Source organism: Tupaia chinensis, unplaced genomic scaffold, assembly GCF_000334495.1.
Source record: "Tupaia chinensis unplaced genomic scaffold, TupChi_1.0 Scaffold000272_1, whole genome shotgun sequence".
Classification (NCBI taxonomy): domain Eukaryota; kingdom Metazoa; phylum Chordata; class Mammalia; order Scandentia; family Tupaiidae; genus Tupaia; species Tupaia belangeri.
In genome coordinates, this window is record NW_006159754.1 from 6,385,191 (window position 1) to 6,395,426 (window position 10,236).

General features: G+C 44.6%; 1 long non-coding RNA gene across 1 annotated transcript in view; it reads right to left on the reverse strand.

Annotated features, from left to right (window-relative positions):
- The window catches only part of LOC106734993 (uncharacterized), a 14,498-nt gene extending 4,484 nt beyond the window's left edge, over positions 1-10,014 (reverse strand). Inside the window, exons 1-2 of the long non-coding RNA XR_001370448.2 lie at positions 9,838-10,014; positions 9,501-9,732 (exon numbers count right to left, since the gene is read on the reverse strand). This is a non-coding gene — a long non-coding RNA (uncharacterized LOC106734993). The remainder of the gene's footprint in view (positions 1-9,500; positions 9,733-9,837) is intronic.
- Positions 10,015-10,236: the final 222 nt, after the last annotated feature.

Consider the following 10,236-nt stretch of genomic DNA (forward strand, 5'->3'; position numbering starts at 1 on the left):
AGAGTGACCTCCTTGCTCTTACCATCTGTAAATAAGATTGTTGGGAAGTATTCTCTAATTGATCCGGCTCAGGTCATGCGCCCATCCATAGGTTAATTATTGTGATCAACAAGAACCAGAGAGTGTTCATGGCCAAGCCTTGAATATACACCAGCTCCTGTGGTGAAGGGGGTGGGCTACTGGGCATAGTTGCTGAGTCAGAGCTACTTGGAGTCAGGGAGGATTTATTCCCCATGAGAAGGGGGCTACCTACTCTTTTTTTTTTTTGGAGAGGTTTTCACTATAGGGCGCGTGCACTCGCCAGACAGACAGAGAGAGACAGAGAGACAGAAAGCAGGAAATCACCCCCCAGAGGGGATGGCCACGCCGCAATCCCTTCTCCTCCATTCTCCTCTCGGGATCTTGGGCATGCATGCACACGCACCCGGCATGAGTTTAAGTCACCCAGTCGAACCGCAGTCGACTACATGGGAGTCCAGCGACATAGCCGTTACGCTAACTGCTGGTCCCTGATTAATCTTCAGATATGACATTCCAGTCAAAGCCCTGTCCAATAATGAGTATTTCCAATTTCTGATTCAATGCAACAAACATTATTGAACTTATGCAAATAACCCTTCTACCACAAAATAAGAATACTCCCAAATATTTTCCAATTACAGAGGGGTCAGGAAAGTAGAAAAGTTTATGTTTCCATTTAAAGAAACAAGCAAGAAAAACATTTTAACAAATTGCTGAACCTATCAATAACTCAAAAGAAAGTAAAATGCTTAAATTGAGAAAACAAAGCATAGTTAAAAAAATCAGTAATATTTCATTCAAAAAGTCATAAAATTCTATTTCACCAGTTCAGTCTTACGTTCAAACACTCTTCTGTTGAATATGCAGTGTTGCTATGGTCTAATCTTTCCATTTAAATTCTGAAAGGTAACATTCAACGTTATTATTGATATTTCTTGTCCATAGCATTAAATTGGTCATTTTCTTCGTTGCCTTTTGTTCTCTTATTTCTGTATGTGTCTTTAGTTTTCCTGGAAGAACACTCCTTCAGAACTTCTTCAGGAGTGGGTGAGCTATTGGCAAATTCTTTCAGGTCTCGTTTATCTGAGAATGTTTTTATCCTTTCTTTCCATGTGAAAGATAATCTTGCCGGGTAAAGTATTCTTGGTTGAAACTTTTTCACTTAACACTTTGAATATATTTTCCCATTCTTTCCTTGCTCACACTGTTTCTGATGAGAGGTCTGAGGTTAGCCTGATTCGATATCCTTTGGAAGTAACCTGACGTTTCTCTCTTGCCAATTTTAGTATCTTGTCTTTGTAGATTTGGCCAGTCTGGCTATGATGTGCCTTGGAGAAGATCTTCTTGGGTAGATTTTATTAGGGGTCTTTTGTGTTTCTTGAGTCTGGATATTTGAATGCCTCTCTAGATTTGGAAAGTTTTCTTCAAAGATTTTATGGAATAGCTTATCAATGCTTTTATTAGTTTCCTCACTTTCTGGGATACTGATTATCTGGATGTTTGGGTGCTTAATGCTGACTAGTATTTCTAATATACTATTCTCATTTTTTTTAGGCTTATTTTCTCATTTTTTTTGGTTGTTTTTTCTAGATCAGAGGTTTTACCTTCAACATCCAAGATTTGATTTTCTGCATGGACTAATCTGCTTTTAATACTTTCAAGGGAGGTTTTGATTTCCTGAATGGCAGGAAATAGTTCTCTAATGGTCCCATTTGATTCTTTCAGGTCATGGAAGAACTTCAACACCTGGAACTCGTCTCTTTTCTCTGCATCTTCTGGAGTTCATTATCTATCAGCTCTTGCATCTCATTTAGTTTTGTCACTACGAATATTCTGAATTCTCTGTCAGACCTTTCCACGAGTTCCACTGTACTGTCTGTGGATGACGAGGGATTGTTCTTTTCCCTTGGGGGGAGATATTGTCTTGGTTTCTCATGTTTCTTGTGCCTCTGGGGTAGTTTCTGGTCATTCTGTGACAAAATCTCTCCTCCACTGTGCTTCGCAATGTGGTAACCACAGAAAGTGATTACTAGTTCAAATTTATAAAACAGAAATTTCTTCCTTAAAGCAGAAGATTCAATAAGCATTGAGGATTTCAATGACTCTAAAAGTATTAAGACACTTGGCTACTGTGCACAAGGGCCTCTCTAGACATTCAGTGAATGGAGAGTGAAGCTTAGAGTGGGAAAGTAAGGTTAAAAAAAAAGAAAAAAGAAAAAAAAAACTAGAAAACTATTACCAAAAGGGGGGAAAAAATTTTATTTTACACATTCACACTGCGTGAACAGGCCAGGACACACCTCAGCTTTAAAATGGCTTCTGAAATTAGCAAGTGAAAAGAAAAGGCCCAAGGTGAGAAGTGGTTGAAAAATTAAAATAAATAAATAAATAAAATTTGAAGAGAGCGTGAGACAGAGAGATAGACGGCCAGAGACAGCGAGAGGGCAGAGGTCGCCCTACCTTGTCTGAATATTTTGGGAGTCTAGAAGATGAAGTTTAGAGCTTAGCTTCCCTCAATATCTTTATTTTTTTAACCAGGCATCAACTGACTAGTTTTTTTCACACAAACCAAGTAAAAGGAAAAATTGATTTTAAAAAGTGTCCATTAGATTTTCTTTCTTTTATTTGTATAGTTAAATGAAATGTGTATTATGAGTGCTTGAATTATCCAAAATAAATATTTTAAAACTTGATAAGTTTATAAAATTTTCTTCCAAGTTATTATTATTATTTTTTTAAGAAGTTCTTGCTATAGGGCATGTGTGCTCGCCAGACAGACAGAGACGACAGAGAGACAGAAAGCGAGAAATCACCCCCCGGGGGGATGGCCACACCGCAATCCCTTCTCCTCCGTTCTCCTCTTGGGATCTTGGGCACGCATGCACACGCACCCGGCGTGAGTTTTAAGCCACCAGGTCCAGGACGGGAACCGCGGTCAACTACATGGAAGTCCAGTGACATAGCCATTACGCTAACTGCTGGTCCTGAAATGTTCTTCCAAGTTATTTAAGACAAATTAATCTTTTTTTTTTTCAGAGTTTTTTGCTATAGGGCACATGCATTCCCCAGAAAGACAGAGAGAGACAGAGAGACACAAAGCAAGAAATCACCCCCCCAGGGGAAATGGCCATGCTGCAATCCCTTCTCCTCCATTCTCCTCTTGGGATCTTGGGCACGCACGCACACATGCCCGGCGTGAGTTTAAGCCACCAGGTCCGGGACTCGAACCAAGGTCGACTACATAGGAGTCCAGCAACATAGCCATTATGCCAACTGCTAGTCCCTGGAGGTGCAGTTTGTCACTCTCTCCCTCTTATTTATTTTTTTTTTAGCTTTTGCCATAGAGTGTGTGCCCTTGCTGGAGAGAGACAGTGAGAGGGAGAGCAAGAAATCACCCCTCAGGGAAACGGCCACAACACAATCCCTTCTTTATTCTCCTCCTGGGACTGTAAGTAAGCGTGTACACCCACGCCCGGAGTAATTTTCAAGCTGCCAGGTCCGGGACTCCAAACGCATTTGGCGATGTGGGAGTCCAATGTCTTAACCACTATGCTGCCTGCTGCCCACCTCCCATGGAAAAAATAAATAAACTTACAGAAATAAAAAAGCAGTGCTCAGAACAGAACCGAGTGACGTCAGCAAGACCCCAAAAGCACGCACACATCCTGCCCAGTAAATTGATAGAATCCACAGTCAGACAAGATTAAATCTCTGGAAGAAAAAAGGCCTGTGATTCTTCAACCCTGCACCCATCCCCAGGCTTTTCAAATCACATCCACTAACAGTGCTTCTCCAGTTGTCCAGCCGTCATTGGTGGATCTGCCCCAATGCCGACTTTTGAAGAGGCATGGAGGACGAGAGCAATCTTTGAGAAAACAAGCTCCTGTCCAGCCAGATAGGACATACGCTATTAGCCAGTGGCTCCCTACAGTCCCTCTACACTGTGTATTGGACACATTAGCATTTGGCCATAAGCGCCCATATCAGAAGGTACTAACTGAGGAAAAGGAACTTCTGTCACTCAGATCCTGAAAAGGGTATAGACTTTTGAAGACTTTATTGGGTAATTCCATCTCCCTTACCTCCTAGACAAACACCTCTTTCTTTCTTGAACACTATTCAACTCCAGAATCATCACTATCTTAATCCAATTCCACTACGTAATTGTCCACAAAACTTTAAAATATCTAGCAAATTGGGCTAGCCTGATGGCATGGTGGTTGGGGCAACTGAATCCCACGTGACTGACTGCATGGTTCAAGCTCCAGACCTGGTGACTTTAAATACATACTGGGCAGGTGTTCACATGTGCTCAAAATCTCAAGAAGAGACTAGAGGAGAAAGGTGCTTTCTCCTTTCCCTCTCTCCCTGTCTCTCTCTCTCTCTCTCTGGTCAAATTAAAAATAAAGGGAACCAGCAGCTAGGGTAATGGCTAGGTCGCTGGACTTCCACGTAGTTGACTGCGGTTCGTGTCCCGGACCCGGTGGCTTAAAACTCACGTTGGGCGCGTGTGTGTGCATGCCCAAGATCCCGAGAGGAGAATGGAGAAGGGAATGCGGCATGACCATCCCCCCTGGGGGGTGATTTCTCGCTTTCTGTCTCTATGTCTCTCTCTGTCTGTCTGGCGAGTACACACGCCCTATAGCGAAAACCTCTCAAAAAAAATTAAAAATAAATAAATAAATAAGAATGATTTATTAATTTTAATTATTATTATTTTTAATTTGCTGTAGAGCACATGCACTCACCAAAGAGAGACAGAGAGAGAGGGAAAGTGAGAAAATAAGTCGCCAGGTCTGGGACTCCTCAACCATGGTTGGTCATGTGGGAGCCCAACACCTTAGCCATCACACCACCTGCTGGTCCCCTTTATGTGGCATTTCAGTGTAATGTTAATGGGAGGAATGAGAGTCAAATGAATGAGCTCAAATTGCTACCTTGACATAGGAGGGAACTTGGTTCATTTTGGGGACCAGCAAATGGCATAATGGTTACATTGCTGAACTCCCACATGGCCAACTGTGGTTCAAGTCCTGGACCCAGTGGCTTCAACCTTTTACCAGGCATGTGTGCCCAAAATCCCACAAGGAGAATAGAGAAGGAATTGTGTCATGGCCATCCCCCCAGGGGGTGATTTCTTGCTTTCTGTCTCTTTATCTCTCTCTGTCCCTCCAGTAAGTGCATGTGCCTTATAGCAAAAATCTCTCTAAAAAAAAAAAAAAAAAGTAAGCAAAAAGTATACGTGGTTCTTTTTTTTTCCCCTAAGAATTATTTATTTAAATCCATTTGTTATTATTATTATTATTTAATTTGACCAGAGAGAGACAGATTGAGAGAAAGGGAAAGCTAGAAAGCAAGTCGCCAGGTCTGGGACTTGAACTGCAGTCAGCCATGTGGAAATCTAGTGCCGTTAACCATCTGTCATCCCCTACTTGGTTCATTTTCAAAGCTCTTTTTTACTATTTTTTAAAATTTTCCGTTCTTAACCATTTAAATTTTTAATCCTGCGTTTATTTTCTTTGGTCTCTTAATAAACCTATCTACCGTCTTCGGTAATTCGCTGTCTTGGTAGTAGCTTCAGAAATCTCCACATCACAGAGAGCCAGGAAGCCATCTCCTCCCACTATGCCAGCAGCAGTGGCTGCCCCCATAGTACATCTGCTCTCCCTTTCCACGGTAGGTAAGCAATAATGATACTTTAATGCCCAGATTTCTAAAATCTTGCTATTTCTTGGCTACTTGAACCGTATTGTTTTTATGAAAAGCCACTGTCAATGGTATCTAGCATATGCCACCACTGGATCTGAGAGACAGTGTCAACGGTAGGCCCTTAGAGCACTGGAGTTAGATTATGCCAGGGGAGGGCTCTTACTTCAAAGATGCAGGCCTTACCTTGATGAGGAACCAAGGATGCTGGAGAAATGCAGAGGAGGATAAAGCTCTTGTCACAGCCTTATCTGTGTGCCTTACACACAGCGACTTCTTTTTTTTTTTTTTTTGGAGATTTTCACTGTAGGGCGCGTGCGCTCGCCAGACAGACAGAGAGAGACATAGAGACAGAAAGCGAGAAATCACCCCCCAGGGGGGATGGTCATGCCACAATCCCTTCTCCTCCATTCCCCTCTTGGGATCTTGGGCACGCACGCACACGCGCCTGGCGTGAGTTTTAAGCCACCGGGTCCGGGACACGAACCGCGGTCGACTACGTGGAAGTCCAGCGACATAGCCATTACGCTAACTGCTGGTTCCCTAGACACAGCGACTTCTGAAGCTGGCCTTGTGTCTTGTTGGTGGGAGGTACCCACTGGGATCTTCACCAGACCCGGAGTTTCCAAATGGAGCAGGAAGAGCTACAGTAGCCCTGTTGGGCCTGGTGATCCTAATTTCCCTTCAAGCCAAGTTTTTTTTTTTCTTTTCTTTTTTTGGAGAGTTTTTGTTGTTGTTGTTGTTGTTGTTTGTTTGTTTGCTTGTTTTTTTTGCTATACGGCGTGTGCTCGCCAGACAGACAGAGAGAGACAGAGAGACAGAAAGCAAGAAATCACCCAGCAGGGGGGATGGCCATGCCACAATCCCTTCTCCTCCATTCTCCTCTCAGGATCTTGGGCATGCACGCACACGCGCCCGGCGTGAGTTTCAAGCCACCAGGACTAGGACGCGAACCGCAGTTGACTACATGGGAGTCCAGCGACACAGCCATTACGTTAACTGCTGGTCCCTCAAGCCAAGTTTTTAACAGACGGCATTTTGGGCAGCAGACTCCCCAGCTTTTCCCAGTGGAGGGAAAAATCCAGTGGATTTAGATTTCACAAGCAGAGAGGTAGAGTTCTGGGAATGAGGGGGAGTGTGAATGCTGGCCGAGAAGCAGCGGCCACCTCTTCCCTCTCGGGTCACATGGGGGACGAAGCTTTAATGTGGGTACTTTCCCCTTTCTGTGTGGCTGAGGGTGCCATACAGCCCACCAACTTGGGAAATAATGATGGTCTCTTTCTGAAATTTGCCAAGTCATAGGATCTGCCAGCACTTCGTTGTCCTGAGAAAAACAGTCATGATAAAAAGAATGTGGCAAGGGGCCAGCAGGTAGCATGGTGGTTAAGGGCGCTGGACTCCCACATGGCCAACTGCGGTTCAAGTCCCAGACGTGGCAACTTGCTCTCTCACTCTCTCTCTCTGTCCCTCTCTGGTCAAATTAAAATAAATAAAATAAAGTTAAATAAAAATAATTTTAAAAAATATTTATTTAATTAATTTATTATTTTCTACTAATTTGATGAGAGAAGGAGAGAGAGGGAGAGAGACACAGAGAGAGAACGCAAGCCGCCAGATCCAAGACTCAAACCACAGTCAGCTATGTGGAGTCCAGCACCTCAATCACCACACCACCTACTGGCCCCCAAAATATAATTTCTTTTTTTTAAGAAAAGAATGCAACAGGCTCAGCCACAGCAATGCATGTTTTCAGGGGTTCTTCTGCAATACTGGAGGTGACATGGAAGACTGGCAGTCGGGTCCCAGGTTGACCCAGGCACTCCTGCACGTGTGCCTGAGATCCTGGCTGATTGGAAGGCTGAGGAATGGGGCGAGGAGTGATCATGGCATGATGAGACCCTGTTGATGGTGCCTGTCTCCCCATCGTTGTTTCTCGCTCTCTCTTGTGAAAGAGATAAACTTAGAAAGAAAAGATGAAGAAAGGAGGAGAAATTGCCTGGAGGAGACAGCATTCCGATCGCTTAGTTTGAGAACACAAGAGCTCCATTTACATTGAACTGGTAACATGAAAAATGGCAAGCCGTGGGACCAGCAGATGGCGTAATGGTTATGTCGCTGGACTCCCACATGGCCGACCACAGTTCGGGACCCAGACCCAGTAGGTATGTGTGCATGTGTGCCCAAAATCCCCAGAGGCGAATGGAGGAGAAGGAACTGCGGCATGGCCATGCCCCCTGGTGGGTGATTTCTTGCTGTCTGTCTCTCTGTCTCTCTCTGTCTCTCTGGCAAATTCACCTGCCCTATAGCAAAAATCTCTAAAAAATAAAAAGAAAAGTGGCAAGGCTCAAGCCAGCTTGCTGCTATGACCCTCCTCCCTTCCCAGTGATGGAGTGATTCGGCCCAATGTCGTCCACAAGCAAACCTGCGGCCTCGCTCTCCCGGATGGTGGGGATCCAGCAGTAAGAGGTGATGGACTGGAGAGCCTTGGGAATTCAGCAGAGGGGGATATAAAGAGCAAGAATCTCCCAAGCCTGGGGAGTGCGATGGGGAGCCCCTAGAGAGCCCTCCCAGAACAGACATTAACCAAACATGCTAGAGAAGTGCCAGCATTTGGACACCTGCCTCAAGGAGGAAACCAACAAAAATGTCGAGACAACAAAACAGAATGTGAGAAGCCCTTGGCTGTCTGTCTTTGCTGGGAACGGCCAAAATATGCTTTTAGCAGCCAAATAATGACTGTGCGGGGTCACACATATGGGCGTTTTTTTTACTCTTCTCTCAAGTTCTGCTTATCAATTTTAATAAAACTGGTGTTTCTGTCAGCATTTCATCCATAAGAAGTATGCTTGGAAGGGCCAGTGGGCAGCCTGGTAGTTAAGGCACTGGACTCACACGGTCGATCTCAGTTCAAGTCCCAGACCCGATGGCTTGAAACGCACACCAGGTGCATGTGCGTGGGTGTCCAAAATCCTAAGAGGAGAATGGAGGAGAAGGGATTGTGACCTGGCCATTTCCCTGTGAGGGGGGGGTGATTTCTCACTTTCCCTCTCACTGTCTCTGTCTCTCTCTCTGCCCACTCCCCCCCCCGCCCACTCCCACATGCCATAAGGTAAAAACCTCTTTAAAATAAAATTAAAAAAAAAAGAAGTATGACTGGAAGATTTAAGATTTAATGGTAATAAACTTGGAGGGACTTAGCAAGGCCTGTGTGTTCAGATTCTTCGTGGCCTCCAGAGCAAGACCTCTCTGGAATGAGGATCTTCTGGCCTACTTTCCAGGAAGGTGGGTCACAGGATTCTTTCTGTTCCACTTCAGGGGGGAAAGGTGGGAGAGAGGTCAGAGAATGACCTTCCTGTTTTCATAATTTCCCTCAGCCTAAAATACACAGTATGCCAGTATGCTTTTTTGGGGTTGTTATGTTCTGAGCCCCAACAAAACTGAGAAGTAGTAAATCCTCTACTGGAGAAAGGCAAAGACCTTGAGCTCTAGTCAGAAATCCAGCCTGAAAGGGACTTTTTCACTGTCTCAGATGGCCCTGTTGTAAACATCTCCAATGACAAAGATCTCCAGTTATCCAGTTCACCTCACCCTTGGGCCACCAAACAAGTTGGTCTATGATAAAGACCAGAGACTAAGACAAGTGGATGTTGTTGGCCCAGAAGAAAGCAGCTGGCCAAAGGGATTTCCCCGAGTAAGTGCGAATACTGCTACTGCCCGAGTGGAGAGTAAGGGGCCGGCAGAATGGCACTTAATCTACATTTCTTCTTGCTCACCTTGCCATGCCATCAGGATTCCCAGTCAGCTGTGGTAGTACGGAGGCAATGAAAGGCTCCACGATGCTGAGGCCATATCACAAGGACCCAGGTTCACATCCTGAGCACTCCCCCTGCTGGGTGTGTGCATACATGCCCACGACCAGGGCTGGATGAGACTGGGTGGAGCATGGTGTGAAGAATCTGTTGGAAGTGTTCGTCTCTCTCTCTTTTTCTTTTTTTTCTGTCTCCCCTTTTCATGGAAGAAAAAAATACATCTTAAAAAAATTAGAGGTCCCTAGTACATTAGCAAGAGGAAGTTTAGACCAGGTCGCAAGAAGACCTGCTCCAAGCTTACCTTCACATGGCTTAGGTAGAAAGACAGCAGAACACAGGGTGAGCCGGCACGGGCCAGCAGAACCAGTCACGGTGATGTCCGAGCTAAGATCCAACATCGCGAGGCAAGGTCCAGAGCCTGTGGTTCACCAAACAGGCAAGTACAAAGGCTCCAGAGGTTGACACAAGACTAGCCTAAGTGTACTCTGTTAACTTCTCTGTAAATACAAAATAAAGCATTCCCATAAACAAGACAAAAGGTTAAAGCCTTGGAACCAGGAAATTAAAAACTAAGAAGTAATTTCCTATCCTAATCACCAAAATGGTGATGAAATAAAACCACATTTACATACAGAATCGTTGGGATATTTGGGACCTCACTAAAATACCTTTCCAGAAGGACCAGCCGATGGTGCAATGG